Source organism: Panthera leo, chromosome C1 (genome assembly GCF_018350215.1).
Source record: "Panthera leo isolate Ple1 chromosome C1, P.leo_Ple1_pat1.1, whole genome shotgun sequence".
Taxonomy (NCBI): domain Eukaryota; kingdom Metazoa; phylum Chordata; class Mammalia; order Carnivora; family Felidae; genus Panthera; species Panthera leo.
The window spans coordinates 110,539,100-110,555,951 of record NC_056686.1 but is presented as its reverse complement, the minus strand read 5'-3'; the positions used below and the strand labels follow the sequence as shown (position 1 = coordinate 110,555,951).

At 42.0% G+C, this 16,852-nt stretch overlaps 1 protein-coding gene across 4 annotated transcripts in view; it reads left to right on the top strand.

The window, feature by feature from the left end:
* The first annotated feature begins 33 nt into the window (after nucleotides 1–33).
* Nucleotides 34–16,852, top strand: part of MYO7B (myosin VIIB) — a 102,561-nt gene continuing 85,742 nt past the window's right edge. The window contains exons 1-3 of one of the 4 annotated variants that reach the window (XM_042954090.1): nucleotides 34–121; nucleotides 1,082–1,130; nucleotides 14,324–15,286. The gene's annotated coding sequence lies outside the window, so the exon portion shown is untranslated. The other 3 variants (XM_042954089.1, XM_042954088.1, XM_042954091.1) reach the window with 3 other exon arrangements.

The following is a 16,852-nucleotide window of genomic DNA, read 5'->3' as shown; positions in this document are numbered from 1 at the left end:
AAATGGCGTCTGCCCACGACCCTCAAAGGGATGCAGCGCGCAGGCGTCGTCCCCTACTATCTGGCCAATGAAAAGACGCAACGGTAATGACGCACAGCGTGGCCGGAAAGGAGACTCCTGGGTAAATTGAGCGGGCGCTCTGGCTTCAGTTAAATACCTTCCTTTAGAGGGATCGGGTCTGTCCCCCGCGGAGATGTTAATGTTACTTTATTGGTTCTCTTTTCGCGCGCCTTGGTTCAGGATCTTCTGAGTTACGCTTTTGGAAAATGAAGACACGCTACAATTACATCTGCATCCTACGGCCAAATAATCAGGGTTCCCGTCATGCAGCGAGGCGCTTGATTCCCGCCCTTAGTACGGGAAGGAAGTGGCACGTTGCTTTCTGGGACTTGTAGTTCAAAGCCTAGGGAGCTCTGGTGCGTTACTAACTGGCGTGATTGAAAGGGCCGCCTTGCAAGGCATCTTTTTTTTTTCCTTTCTTGTATCTTTAACGACTCAGTTTCCGTCTTAAGAAGCCATTTGGTCAACAATAGGAAGTACAAGTTTTTGCTTCCAGATAGGTCCCCTGATAAAAGACATTGTTAAACTTTACTTGAGTCCCATGCCCTTGGTGAATAGCAATGGTTAAGAAACTTCCTGACTTATCAGTTATCTCGCAACCGCTTACTGTGAAGAACCACTCTTCTGCCTATGACCTAGATAAAACTCACGCTCCACTCTTTCCTGACCCTTTGTTCACCTTTGACAAGGCCAGGTAAAGACCTCCCCTTTTGTCTGAGCCTGCTCATAAGGTCAGACTCAGACCCCGCAACTTCCTGTTCTCTGTTTCATGAATGTTTTGCTGAGATTAGAATTCTGCCCTCCCCCCTGAAACTACCTAGACACAGAGATAAGCACTTTTCTGTTCACCTGACTGGAACTTCTGCTTGTAAATCAATCTCAAGTATACATCATCCCACTTTTCTTCCTATGAAAATCTAAGGCAGAAACAACCTGTGTAGACATTGTGATTTTCATATCTGGAGTGCTCTCCCTATCACAATCTGAATAAAATCCATTTCCTTGTTTGTTTTTGCCTTAGACAAAGCAGAGAATGTTCCTGCCTTTTGATTAGAAGAGGGCCAGTACAGGTAAGCAAAGATTCCCCAGAAGGTGTAGACCTGCATACACTGGATCTTTTGTTAGCAAAGCATACATCTTAGACTGGATTTCTAGGTATGCCTAGCTTGTTGTAAGGCCTCATGTGGTGCCCTGGAAAGTCTATCTCCTACCCTGGGCTTAAGAGATGTGGATTCTCCCATGCCAGCTCTGCTATAAGTGCTCAAAGTACTCTTACTCACGACACATTCCTGCTTTGATAATCCTTGAACCCTTTGTTAACCAGTAAGAGGATGCTGGAAGAACCCAGTTCTAGGCTCCAGCAATGGACATGGAAAGGGAAGGAAGAGAGAGGGGTGGTTTCTCCCTAGAAATTCTTATTTTCTTGTAAGAGTTCATCCCTTTCCCTGGGTAATAGAAACAGCTTTGAAATCTAAGTCTGCCCCCAACTGTGGGAATGACATTTTCTCAGGCTTTTATGAGAATCAGAATAAGAAATTAACAAAGGTATAAGGTATAAGATTAAACCAAAGGTATAAGATTAAAATATTAACTTTCCTTCCTTTGATAGAGGAGACCCCAGAATCTAGGCTCTCTTTGGAAGAGAGCAGGTGAGAATGGGTGAGATTGTACCTGTGTAAATAAAGCAAGATGATTAGGAAGTTTCAGTGGAAGGGAACCCAATGCAAATCCTGCTGTAAAGAGCTTATAATTTCACTGGAGGGACAAGACCAACAGCCATTAAACTGATTGGACTAAACAATGCAATTGCAGGAAAATAATTAGTGAATTTTACTTACTTTTGATATTAAATATAATTTATTTTCAAATTGGTTTCCATACAACACCCAGTGCTCATCCCAACAGGTGCCCTCCTCAGTGCCCATCACCCACTTTCCCCTTTCCCCCACCCCCCATCAACCCTCAGTTTGTTCTCAGTATTTAAGAGTCTCTTAAGGTTTGCCTCCCTCCCTCTCTGTAACTTTTTTTCCCCCTTCCCTCCCGCCCCTGGTCTTCTGTTAAGTTTCTCAGGATCCACATATGAGTGAAAACATATGGTGTCCGTCTTTCTCTGCCTGACTTATTTCACTTAGCATAATACCCTCCAGCTCCATCCACGTTGCTGCAAATGGCCAGATTTCATTCTTTCTCATTGCCAAGTGAGAATAATTACTGAATTTTGACATAAAGATTCTAACTGCCCCAGTGGTTTGGAGAGAGACAGAAGCCGACTGAACGTGCAGCAATGTGCTGAGACCCAGAAGGCTACAAAGAAGTATCAGATCTAGTTTTTGTACTCAGGAAGCCAATACCATAGTTAGTGAGACAGGACAAACCTTTTGAACTAAATAAACAGAGGTTTAGTTAAAGCTGTGTGCTTGTCAATGTAAACACAGGTCCAGGAGAGTTTCCCAGAGCCTTTTCACCAGCTGGCTGTCCCTTAGGGCCCCCTGATAGAGAAATGCTAGAGCAACACAGATGTGCCTTTCTGAGTTTTGGCTGCCTTGCCTTTTAAGGGCTGGTGTTTCTCCAATCCCCAGGCCCCACTCCAGCCCCATCATGGTTGGTCCATGCTGGTGGTGGGGGTGATGCACCCAAAAGGGAGGCTGTTTCTCCCACAAAAGATACTAAGGACAGAGAAGAGATGAAGGGAGGAAGGGCTTGCAGCAGTCCACTCTTTTCCTTGGATGATAACCTAGAGACACTAAGTACATGCAAGATTTATTCGGTCAGCCTTTTGAGACAACTGTAACTTGCCACACGTTTCCGGGAGTGAGGTCACACCATATATGAAGTGGCTTGACACTGGCAGAGCTGCGACCCGGGGCTCAGAGATCTGGGTTCTGGGCCAAGCTCTGGGCTTATTGTGCTTGCTGAGCCCCCTTTGAGTCTCAGTTTTCTCGTGTGTCAGATGAGAGTGTTGAATCAGAAGATTTCAAGGCCCCTTAGTTTTATTGTTCTATGTCAGAGAAGCCAGGTCTCCACGTCTGACCATCCTCCTTGTGCTTGAGCCACTAGGGGGCCCCCACTAGTCCAAAGACCAATGGCACGAGTACATCCTAAGCCTCCACACCTGGCCCCGTGGTCCTTCTCTCACATTCCAGCCTCGCAACTCACCGGGACACACCTAAGGTTTGTCCCGCCCCTTTGTAATACTGAAAACAGAGACTCATCTCAAGAAACAAGAAAAATCCCAAATACAAAATCTAACAGCACACCTAAAGGAAATAGAAGCAGAACAGCAAAGACAGCCTAAATCCAGCAGAAGAGAAATAATAAAGATCAGAGCAGAAATAAACAATATAGAATCTAAAAAAACTATAGAGCAGATCAACGAAACCAAGAGTTGGGTTTTTGAAAAAATAAACAAAATTGATAAACCTCTAGCCAGGCTTCTCAAAAAGAAAAGGGAGATGACCCAAATAGATAAAATCATGAATGAAAATGGAATTATTACAACCAATCCCTCAGAGATACAAGAAATTATCATGGAATACTATGAAAAATTATATGCCAACAAACTGGACAACCTGAAAGAAATGGACAAATCCCTAAACACCCACACGCTTCCAAAACTCAATCAGGAGGAAATGGAAAGCTTGAACAGACCCATAACCAGCGAATAAATTGAATCAGTCATCAAAAATCTCCCAACAAATAAGAGTCCAGGACCAGATGGCTTCCCAGGGGAGTTCTACCAGACATTTAAAGCAGAGATAATACCTATCCTTCTCAAGCTATTCCAAAAAATAGAAAAGGAAGGAAAACTTCCAGACTCATTCTATGAAGCCAGTATTACTTTGATACCTAAACCAGACAGAGACCCAGTAAAAAAAGAGAACTACAGGCCAATATCCCTGATGAATATGGATGCAAAAATTCTCAATAAGATACTAGCAAATCGAATTCAACAGCATATAAAAAGAATTATTCACCATGATCAAGTGGGATTCATTCCTGGGATGCAGGGCTGGTTCAACATTCGCAAATCAATCAACGTGATACATCACATTAATAAAAGAAAAGATAAGAACCATATGATCCTGTCAATCGATGCAGAAAAGGCCTTTGACAAACTTCAGCAACCTTTCTTAATAAAAACCCTCGAGAAAGTCGGGATAGAAGGAACATACTTAAAGATCATAAAAGCCATTTATGAAAAACCCACAGCTAACATCATCCTCAATGGGAAAAAACTGAGAGCTTTTTCCCTGAGATCAGGAACACGACAGGGGTGTCCACTCTCACCGCTGTTGTTTAACATAGTGTTGGAAGTTCTAGCATCAGCAATCAGACAACAAAAGGAAATCAAAGGCATCAAAATTGGCAAAGATGAAGTCAAGCTTTCACTTTTTGCAGATGACATGATATTATACATGGAAATCCGATAGACTCCACCAGAAGTCTGCTAGAACTGATACATGAATTCAGCAAAGTTGCAGGATACAAAACCAATGTACAGAAATCAGTTGCATTCTTATACACTAATAATGAAGCCACAGAAAGACAAATAAAGTAACTGATCCCATTCACAATTGCACCAAGAAGCATAAAATACCTAGGAATAAATCTAACCAAAGATGTAAAAGATCTGTATGCTGAAAACTATAGAAAGCTTATGAAGGAAATTGAAGAAGATATAAAGAAATGGAAAAACATTCCATGCTCATGGATTGGAAGAATAAATATTGTCAAAATGTCAATACTACCCAAAGCTATCTACACATTCAATGCAATCCCAATCAAAATTCCACCAGCATTCTTCTCGAAACTAGAACAAGCAATCCTAAAATTCATATGGAACCACAAAAGGCCCCGAATAGCCAAAGTAATTTTGAAGAAGAAGACCAAAGCAGGAGGCATCACAATCCCAGACTTTAACCTCTACTACAAAGCTGTCATCATCAAGACAGCATGGTATTGGCACAAAAACAGACACATAGACCAATGGAATAGAATAGAAACCCCAGAACTGGACCCACAAATGTATGGCCAACTAATCTTTGACAAAGCAGGAAAGAATATCCAATGGAAAAAAGACAGTCTCTTTAACAAATGGTGCTGGGAGAACTGGACAGCTACATGCAAAGATTGAAACTAGACCACTTTCTCACACCATTCACAAAAATAAACTCAAAATGGATAAAGGACCTGAATGTGAGACAGGAAACCATCAAAACCCTAGAGGAGAAAGCAGGAAAAGACCTCTCTGACCTCAGCCGTAGCAATTTCTTACTTGACACATCCCCAAAGGCAAGGGAATTAAAAGCAAAAATGAACTACTGGGACCTTATGAAGATAAAAAGCTTCTGCACAGCAAAGGAAGCAACCAACAAAACTAAAAGGCAACCAACGGAATGGGAAAAGATATTTGCAAATGACATATCGGACAAAGGGCTAGTATCCAAAATCTACAAAGAGCTCACCAAACTCCACACCCGAAAAACAAATAACCCAGTGAAGAAATGGGCAGAAAACATGAATAGACACTTCTCTAAAGAAGACATCCAGATGGCCAACAGGCACATGAAAAGATGCTCAACGTCGCTCCTCATCAGGGAAATACAAATCAAAACCACACTCAGATATCACCTCACGCCAGTCAGAGTGGCCAAAATGAACAAATCAGGAGACTATAGATGCTGGAGAGGATGTGGAGAAACGGGAACCCTCTTGCACTGTTGGTGGGAATGCAAATTGGTGCAGCCGCTCTGGAAAGCAGTGTGGAGGTTCCTCAGAAAATTAAAAATAGACCTACCCTATGACCCAGCAGTAGCACTGCTAGGAATTTACCCAAGGGATACAGGAGTACTGATGCATAGGGGCACTTGTACCCCAATGTTTATAGCAGCACTCTCAACAATAGCCAAATTATGGACAGAGCTTAAATGTCCATCAACTGATGAATAGATAAAGAAACTGTGGTTTATATACACAATGGAGTACTATGTGGCAATGAGAAAGAATGAAATATGGCCCTTTGTAGCAACATGAATGGAACTGGAGAGTGTTATGTATGCTAAGTGAAATAAGCCATACAGAGAAAGACAGATACCATATGGTTTCACTCTTATGTGGATCCTGAGAAACTTAACAGAAACAGAAAAAAAAAAAAAAAAAAAAAAAAAAGAGGTTAGAGTGGGAGAGAGCCAAAGCATAAGAGACTCTTAAAAACTGAGAACAAACTGAGGGTTGATGGGGGGTGGGAGGGAGGGGAGGGTGGGTGATGGGTATTGAGGGCACCTCTTGGGATGAGCACTGGGTATTGTATGGAAACCAATTTGACAATAAACTTCATACATTGGAAAAAATAAAAAAATTAAAATTAAAATTAAAAAATTAAAAAAAAAAAAAGAAAACAGAGACTCACTTGAAAGCTCATTAATAGCGGATAATGAATCACTAAACACCGGTACCATGGCTTACCACATGGCCACTAATATAATTGAAGTGAATCTTTAGCTCTCACGTGGATATCCACATTATATTAAGTAAAAATATACTCATAAAATGCTATAAATGGTATAACTTTATTTATGTGGACAACTAAAACAGCAAACAAAAACCCAACCTAACAATTCCTTAGTAAATATGAACAGAAAATGACTTTCCAACAAAGATTGAAAAGCCAAAAGCCATAAAAAAATGGAAACATTTAACTATATTAAAATAAAAACTTAAAAGAAGTTTAATTTAATAAACTTAAATTTAATAAAATTAAATTTAATAAAAATTAAAATGTGCACATGGCAAAAACAACACATCGTTAGCCCAATCAAAATATAAATGATTAAGAAAAGAATTTTTTTTTCAACTCATATTAGAGACCAAGGGCTAATCTCCCTAAGAGATTATAAAAGAAATCAATAGGAAGGCTAATAATAGACAAATGGGTAAATAATGACAATTCACAGAAGATTAGTGGCTCTAAGATACATGAAAAGATATTCACCCTAAAATAAGATAAAAGCAAAATAAGATAAAAGCAAATAAAGCATATTGAGATATTATTTTTTACTTCTCAGATTACAAAAATCTGATTAACATTCTATTGATGAGACCATAGAGAAAGAGGCCCTTTCATCAGGTGCTGTGGGAGTATATTTGTACAGCTCTCTACAGAAGGCAGTTTGGAAATGTTTATAAAAATTACAAATGCATATGCCTCAGCAAATGTATCCTACAAATATACTTAACCATGTACAAGTTACATATCTACAAAAATTGCAACACTACTTGCAAAATTTTGGAGATAACCTAAATATCCAAAAAGGAACGATCACAAAATTATGATATACTTATACAATGGAATATTATGTAGCTATAACAAAAAATGAGGAAACTCCCTTATGTACTGCTATAAAAAATTTTCTAAACTGGATTCAGTGAAAAAAATGCAAAATGCAGAACAGGGAATCCCATCTTTTGTGACAAGGGGAGGATAACATATGTTTGTTGTCGCTTCTAAGTATATTTTAAAAATTTGAAAATTCTATAAGAAACAATGTACCAGTTGTCTGTTAGGGGCCAGGAAAGAGGATGGGAAAAGGCTGTCAAGTTTTTTATAACACATAATGCTTAGTTTTGGTCCATGTGATAACTTCTAGTTGATTCTATTTAATTTTGTCATGTCATATCAAATGATACAGCCCACTCATAGGTTACAGCCCATAATTTGAAAGCTAGAAGTTCCAGTCCTCACTTGCCCATGGTGTGGCAGCTACCCAGGTCAATTTGCTATGATTGGGCTTCATTTTCAATCCCGATGATCCAAGCAAAGATGTCTTCATGGACTCATCTGGTCTCACCTTGTGTAGAAACCATACATGTGTGCCCTTCCCTGAGCAAAACCCCACTTCAATACATAATTATGCGTGTGTGACTGAAGAATTATTCAAGTTACAAAAAAATTCTTTGTTTTTGTTTTGTTTCAGTTTGGTTTGGTTTGGGTTTGGGTTTGGGGTTCAGAGACCCCACTGAGACTGCCAGTTGTCATAAAGGAATTCAGCTTTGGAACCATGGTTAAACCAAGTGACTTTCATAGCCTTCTTTTTTTTTTTTTTTTTTTTTTTTACTATTCTTTAAAATTGTGGTAAAATACATATAACATAAAACTTGTCTTTTAAGCCATTTTTAAGTGCACAGTTCAGTGGTATTAATTACATTCACAAAGTTATGTAACCATCACCCCTGTGTATTTCCAAATGTTTTCATCACTCCAAACAGAAACTCTGTATCCATTAAGCAGTAATTCCCCATTTTCCCTCCCCCACAGGCCCTGGTAACTTCTAACCTTTCTTTCTCAGTGAATTTGGTCATTCTATATGTTCCATATAAGTAGAATCATACAGTATTTTGCCTTTTGTATCTGGCTTATTTCACTTAGCATATTTTCAAGGCTCATCAGTGTTGTCGCATGTGTCAGGACTTCATTTTTTTTTTATGGATAAATAATATTCGACTGTATGTCTATACCACATTAAAAAAATCCATTCTTATGGAAACTAATTTGACAATAAATTTCATATAATAAAAAATTTAAAAAAATCCGTTCTTCTGCTAGTGGACACTTGAATAGTTTCCACCTTTTGGCTACTGTGAATAATGCTACTATGGATAGCAAAGTTGCAGAAGACATAAACAAAACACAAACATTAGTTTCACTTATGTACACTAGTCATGAAAAAGAAGAAAAGAAAGAAAATTAAGAAAACAACCCATTTACAATAGTGTCAAAAAGAATTAAGTACTTAGGAATAAATTTAACCAAAGATGGGCAAGACTTGTGCACTGAAAACTATAAAACATTGCCAAAAGCAATAAAAAAAGATATAAATAAATGAAAAGGTATCTAATATTCGTGGATCAGAAGACTTAATATTGTTAAGATGGTGATACTACCCAAAATGCACACTCCATGTAATCCCTATCAAATCTCAACGGCATTTTTATTTTGCAGAAATGGAAAAACCCATGCAAAAATTCATATGGAATTTCAAGGAACTCCTGAAGAGTCAAAATAATCTTGAATAAGAACAAAATTGGAGGAGTCACACTTCCTAATTTCAAAATTTACTACAAAGCTACATTATCAAAACAGTATAGCATTGGCATAAAGATTGACATATAGGCCAATAGAATAAAGAGTCCAGAGATAACCTTCACATCTATGGTCAACTGATTTTTTAAAAATTTTTGTATATTTATTTATTTTTGAGAGAGAGAGGGCGAGAGAGAGAGAGAGAGAGAGAGAGAGAGAATGAGCTGGGGAGGGGCAGAGAGAGAAAAGGGAGACACAGAATCTGAAGCAGGCTCCAAACTTCACACTGTCAGAACAGAGCCCAACACGGGGCTTGAACCCACGACTTGTGAGATCATGACCTGAGCAGAAGTTGGATGCTTAACCAACTGAGCTACCCAGGTGTCCCTATGGTCAACTGATTTTTGACAAGGGCGCCAAGACCATTCAATGAGAAAACAACAGTCTCTTTAATAAACAGTGTTGGGAAAACTGGATATCCACATACAAAAAAATGAAGCTGGACCTTTATCTTACACCTTATGCAAAAATTAAAAAGGATCAGAGACCTACACATAAGAGCTAGAGCCATAAGACTTTCAGAAAAAAAAAAACTTAGAAGCAAATCTACATGACCTTGAATTTAGCAATGGTTTCTTGAATATGACACCAAAAGCAAAGGTAACAAAATTAAAAATACATAAAGTGGACTTCCTTTAAACTAAAACCTTCTGTGCATCAAAGGATCACTATCGGGGGAATGAAAAGGCAACCCACAGAATGGAAGAACACTTTTGCAAATCTGATAAGGGCTTTTAATATTTGGAATACATGAAGAACTTCTACAACTCAGTAAGAAGAGGGAAAACACCCAATTTTAAATATAGACAAAGGCCTTGAATAGACATTTTTCCAAAGAAGATATATGAGTGGCTAAAAAGCACACAGAAAGATGCTCAGCATCATTAGTCATTTTTAAAACATGCAAGTCGGGCGCCCGGGTGGCTCAGTCGGTTAAGCGGCGGACTTCGGCTCAGGTCATGATCTCGCGGTCCGTGGGTTCGAGCCCCGCGTCGGGCTCTGTGCTGACAGCTCAGAGCCTGGAGCCTGTTTCAGATTCTGTGTCTCCCTCTCTCTGACCCTCCCCTGTTCATGCTCTGTCTCTCCCTGTCTCAAAAATAAATAAAAAAACGTTAAAAATTTTTAAAAAATAAAAAATAAATAAAACATGCAAGTCAAAGCCACAATAGGATACCACTTCACACCAACTAGAATACCCATAACGAAAATAATGGAAACTAACAAGTGTTGAGGACGCAGAGAAATTGAAATCATACAGTTGTTCATGGGAATGTAAAATTGTACAGCCATTGTGAAAAGGTTTGGCTGTTCCTCAAAACGTTAAATATAAGATTACCGTATGACCCAACAATTCCACTTCTTGGCATACAACCCAAAGAATTGAAAATAGGGTCTCAACTGGAGTCTTTGGTTTTTAATACTTTTAATTTTGGAATGATTTTAGAACTAGAGAAAATTTGCCAAAGTGGCATAGATTCATATATCCCTTGCCCAGAGTCCTTGGTATTAGCATCTGACATTACTGGTTATCATCACATTTGTCAAAATCAAGAAACCAACGCTGGCACATACTATTAACAAAACCATAGATTGTATTTAGATTTCAACTGTTTCTACACATGTCCTTTTTCTGTCCCAGGACCCCTTCCAGTACACCACATTGCATTTAATTGTCATGTCTCCTTAGTCTCCTCTGGTCTGTGACAGTTTCTTGAATGTCCCTTGTCTTTCATGATCTTGGCAGTTCTGAGGCATCCTGGTCAGGTGTTTGGTAGGATGTCCCTCAGTTTGGTTTCCCTGATGTTTTTCTCATGATTAGACTGGGGTTGAGGCTTTGAGCAAGAATACCACACAGTAAAGCACCCTTCTTATCACAGCCTAGGGACGACTTAATGCAAGTGATGCTAAACTTGGTCACTTCGTGGATGAGGAAAAATTAGTCTGCTGGGGCTGCTGTGATGAATAACACACACTGGGCAGCTTAACCAACAGGGATTTGTTTCCTCACAGTTCTGGATCCAAGGTCAATGTGGCCGCAGAATTCTCTCCCTGGCTTCTAGATGGTCACCTTCTCCCTCTGTCTTCACATGGTCTTTCTTTTGTGTATTTCTGTGACCTCACCTTTTATTATAAGGACTTTGGTTAGTTTGGATTAGGACCACCCTAATGACCTCATTTCTCCTTAATTACCTCTTTTAAAGGCCATCTTTCCAAATACAGCACATTGTGAGGTATTGGGAGGATAGAGCTTCCACATGAAATCTGGGGGCACACCTTTCAGCCTATAACACTTGGAGCTAAGGTGGTATCTTCTAAGTCTCTCTAATGTTAAGTTACTATTTCTCGTTTTCCATTCTTTATTATTTGGAAGCAAATCACTAAGTCCAGCCCATAGGGGAGATGTGTGGAATTCTTTGATTAGAAACAAACAAACATGGGGCACCTGGGTGGCTCAGTCGGTTGAGCGTCTGACTTCGGCTCAGGTCATGATCTCGCGGTCTGTGACTTCAAGCCCCGAGTTGGGCTCTGTGGTGACAGCTCGGAGCCTAGAGCCTGCTTCCGATTCTGTGTCTCCCTCTCTCTCTGCCCCTCCCCTGCTCATGCTCTGTCTCTCTGTCAAAAATAAATAAACATTAAAAAAAAATTTTAAAAGAAACAAATAAACAAAGAGAAGATTTCTTGGCAAGTTCCTTCCATTTGTCCGGTGCAAGGACTAAGGCATAGGGACTGTGTGAAGCCCCCTACATCCTAAAACCCAGGATGATTTACTGCAGAGCAGGGCCTTAGTAAACACCCACCAAGCAAGTGACTGAGTGACTGGGTCAGTAAGAGAGTTGCACAACAGACCACCTCGAGATCCCGGCCTTCCTTTTGGCTCCAATAGTCTATTTGAAGACAGTTGATATTCTTGGGTCTTGGTTTAACAGCAAATGTAAAGCTGGAAAGATAATTATTTCAAGAGCAGATTCAAGAGAAATTTTAAGTTACTAGGGGTTGGTTATAATCTCTAGTTTTAGGGACTATGCAAAAAAAGTGTTATTTTTTCAAACGCAATCTAAAGCCACAGTGAATTTTCATGGACTGTTTGACATTTTTTCCCCCCAGGGTGCTGGGTAGTACACACGTGCCAGCAACAAGAGCAAATCCTGCCCTACCCTACCTGCACAATATGTTTCCAACTGGTCTTCAGTTCCCTCAGTCAGTAGGTGTGAGTGACAGCTCCTCAGTGTCTAGCCAGCTTCAGATACTGGAACAGAGGGATCGACACCATGGCCCCCTGCCCAGAAGAGCCAGCAGGTTCAACTGGACGTACAAGCTAACATTCCTAGAACAATTATGGTTAAGATGGTATGACTATTGGAAGCTCATTCATTACTCAAGTTTATGGGTTCTAATCCTGGTTCTGTCACTTTCTAGCTGTGTGACCTTGGACAAATTACTTAACCTGTCTGTGCTTCAACTTTCTCATCTACGAGTTGAGGATAATCATAGTATTTATCTCATAGAGTTGTTATGAGGATTAAATGTGTTTATACGTAAATAATACTTCTTGGGAAATGATATAGGTGATAGTTATTATCTTTTTTAAAAATAATTATTTATTTGGGGGGGAGCTCAAGCGAGGGAGGGGCCCAAAGAGGGGGACAGAGGATCCAAAGCAGTCTCCGTGCTGACAGGCTGACAGCAGTGAGCCCGATGTGGGGCTTGAACTCATGAACTGCAAGATCATGACCTGAGCTGAAGTCAGACATTCAACCGACTGAGCCACCCAGGTACCCCCATTATCTTTATTAGGCCCTGTGAAGATACAAAGAACCCTAACATTTGATTCTTGTCTTGAGAAACTTACAGTCCATCAGGAAGCTCTACTTTGAAAAAAATCCATGCTAAGAGGTAAATCACGTGATCTGAGTAACAAGTGCTGTAGACATTAGAGCCTAGAGTGAACTATAGTAATCAGGGCCAACTTCCTGGAAGAATATTTGAGCTGGTGTTTAAAGGACAAAGGCACATTTGGATGGGAGAGGGATCATGTTTTAATTATGGTAGCATAACAACACATAACAAATGTCAGTGGCTTGACACAAAAAAAATGTATTTCTTGCTCTTGTAAATGGGCAGTGGGGTCAGTAGTGGGGTGGCAGTGGCACTCTGTTCCCAGCGGTCATTCAGGAACCCAGACTTCTTCCATATTGTGGCTTCACCATTCCTTAGGGCCTCAGAATCCACTGCTGGATGCTCTGCATGTTACCAGCAGAGGGAAGAGAGAGAGCACAGGGTGTCACAGGGCCTGGAAGTAGAGCGCATTACTTATCTTCATTCTGTGGCCACCCCTGTGGGCGAGGTTGGAAAGAGTATCCCAGATATGGGACCAGAGGGAAGAGAAATTAGTCTTTATACACACACAGTATTCCAGCCAGGGTTAAGAACTCTATCCTAACGCTTCTCTTCTCAGAAATGAAACTCTTCACAATGCCCCACTCCCCCTCAACCTCTTCCAAGAGATGGACAAGGTATCATTACTATCATCACAATCTGCATCATCAACATCATTACCCAGGTCCCTTGGTTTATTGCGTTGCCACATAATCAAGTTTTGCCTTCTCCTCCAATTACCTTAACCTCCCCAGGGCAATCAAATTAGTCATCAGGATGCCATTCACCCTGCGCATGGGGCAGAGGTCCCCAGAGGTTTGTGACCAGAGGCTCAGGTTTACGTACCAGGACCCAAGACTGAGATTTATCCCCTGGATTTCCTGCAGCTCTCCAGAAGGGAGAAAGTGACTCTTCTATTTTGTGCCCCTGCTTTGCCCCTTCTGCTGCTTGGACAAACCTCTGGGTGGATTCCTCACAGGGGTTGTGATAATAAAGCACGATCAGGGATGAGTCATTTTCTTCTGGACTGAGCTGGCAGATGCCCCCCTGGTTCATGGGGACTTTGGATCCAAGTTCTGCCCAGTCCAGCAATGTCTATCTCATGGTCTCTGATCCAGGGAGGATGAAATACTTGGGCTTGCCAGAAAATAGTCATTTCCTTGGCATGTCCTCCGGAGGCACCAGTCCGATAGCCCCTTCTCTGCAGCCTCCATATCTTATTCTGAGCATATCTTTCTGCCATTCCAGGAGGCCAAGTGCAGGGCCACCCCTTCCAAGAGGACATCCCCTTCTGGCCCTTGATGTACTCCTCTTTCAGTCTCAACTGCACCTGGACCTATGAGCTATACTTTGGTTCTCAGCTGGGAATGGTTTTGTCCCCCAGGAGTCGTCTGGCAATATTTGGACACATTTTGATAGCACGGGGCGGGGGGATGCATCTAATGGGGAGAGAGTCCAGGGTTCCTGCTAAACATCTCACAGTGCATAGGACAGCTGTTCCCAACCTGCCAACAAAGAATGTCAATAGTGCCAAGATTAAGAAACCCTGAACTGCACAGATAAAGTGAGTCATGTGGTATACACTTCTGTACTGTGCATAATTGTGTTTCCAGGGAGGCATTTAAGCCCCACACATTCCCAGATATTCCTTGCCCTTGAACCTCAGAGACCACAGAAATGAAAGTCTCTTCTGATCCTGGGCTAGGGCAAGCAAGTTGGAGAAGCACCCCTCCTGAAAATTTCTAAAAGGAATATGTCTCCTCCATCCCTGGGGGTTGGGGGAGGAGGGAGTCCAGGTTTGTTTGAGGGTTGATGTACAATGAGCACTGGCCTTGGAGTCAGGTAGATCTCGATTCAAATCTTGCCCGTGACACCTCTAGCTGTGTGATGTACACAAGTTTCTTAACCTCTTTGGTTTTAACTTCCCGACTATGAAACGAGGACAGGCACCCTAACTTGTAGGGTTGTGATGAGGCTATGTGATGGCACCTGCATAGAGCCCAGCACCTAGGAAGCACTCCATAAGTGCTAGTTCCCTGAGACTGAGAATTCTAAAACATTCTAAAGAGCAACTCAGCCACAGAGACCTATGCGGCCAGCTGTATTATTTTATAGAGTTAATGGGTAACTTGGCTGCTGTAGGCTAGAGGGGAAGATCAGGGCCACCAGGAAACAAGCAACTTCAGGTCGCTCCAGGATGTGCTGGTAGAGGTACAGTGAAATGCTCCTTATACTCTGTTTCGGTTGCTATGGCAATATTACAACGGGCTTGATCATTGAACAGAAACACAATGACGCATAAGTTGTCCTACGGAGGCATTTGGGCTCAGCTCAAAAACATATTTTTAGAAATTCACAAAATATCTGTGTCTTGGGGAGAATTGTGGCAGTCACATTAGGCTGCCTAAGAGCCAAGTCTGGTCACAGGTGTGACAAACAGGAAGAGCCTGCCCCGACTGCCATCAGCCCCTCTTCCTGATTTCCTGGGCTTGGGTTACCTCAGCAGTGGAAACTGTGAGCCCCGCCAGCTCACACAGCAGCCAGGCCAGGTCCCTGCAGTGACATGCACACCGTTTTGCTGGGTGTGCATGCCCCTTGTTTCAATAAGTTCCCTTCTTTAGCCTTCCTGTAGCACCATAATGCAAACAGGGCTGTGAGCACAGATTCGTTCATAGCAGTGTTGTGGGTAATAGCAAAGCATTGGGTGCCTGCCGATGTCCATCCAGGGAGGATGATTACACAAATGATGGGACATTTATAGGAGGGACTTGAATGCTGTCCTTAAAGACAGGTGATTAAAGTTTGGTACAGTGTAGGAAAATGCTTATGATATCAATGTCAAATGTGAAAAACAAAGTGGGAAAGAAGTTCGTAGGTATCCAAAAGGTGTTTCTGTCAAATTCTGTTTAACACAGACTCTGGCTAGAGATATAAATTGCTTTCTTCGCACAAATATTCTGTTCTGCTTTTTTTTTTTTTTTCATGAGGGCAGAGGAAGAGGGCCATAGAGGACCCAGCCTGGTGCAGGGGGTCCCAGAGCAAGGAACTCACCATTTCTGGGAGCTGCAGCTCACCAATCCTGCAGGAGTGAAATGGTGTCTAACCCAGAGAGGCTACGTGCCATGTGAGCCCCCACCCCACCCCCAAACCAAGTGTTGGCCCAGAAACTGGCTGAGACTTTAAGGGGGCAAGAGGCTAGCTGGTGCCAAGGTAGGACTCACAGGGAGTGGGTGGGGGGCGGCTGAAAGTCTCAGAGCACACGCTTCCTCCAAATGGCCCCTTGGTTAGTCATCCCCCAGCTCGTTCCCTACCTCTGGCATGGGCTACCTGGTTGTAAGAAAGAAACTCCTTCAAGCTGTTTCAGCAGCAGGAGCGTTCAACAGAGGAGAGCTGGGACTGCAAGGGGTCCCTGCGGGAAGCCCAGGAAGCCCTCGGGCAGTGATGACCTCCGTCTGGGACCATCTCTGCAACCAGTCTACTTTACCCTTCTCTCTCCACCAACACTTGGTTCCTGTCTCCAAAAAAGGCCGAGGTCAGGGTTGCCACCTGCCGGGGCTCAGCTCTATCTGAAAGGTGACAGGGGCTTCCCACACCTCGGCCTGCAGTTCCCAAGTGCCTCCCAAACCCTGGGCCTGGGAAGGAGCCTGCCTGGCTCTAGTGGGACCAACTGTGAGCACCATCCCAAGGTCTCTCTTCACCCAAGGGAAGGGCTGCAGCTGAATAGTCCCTCCTGTGGACTCCCCTTCCACCTGCCTTCAAAGCCCCCACACTCACACT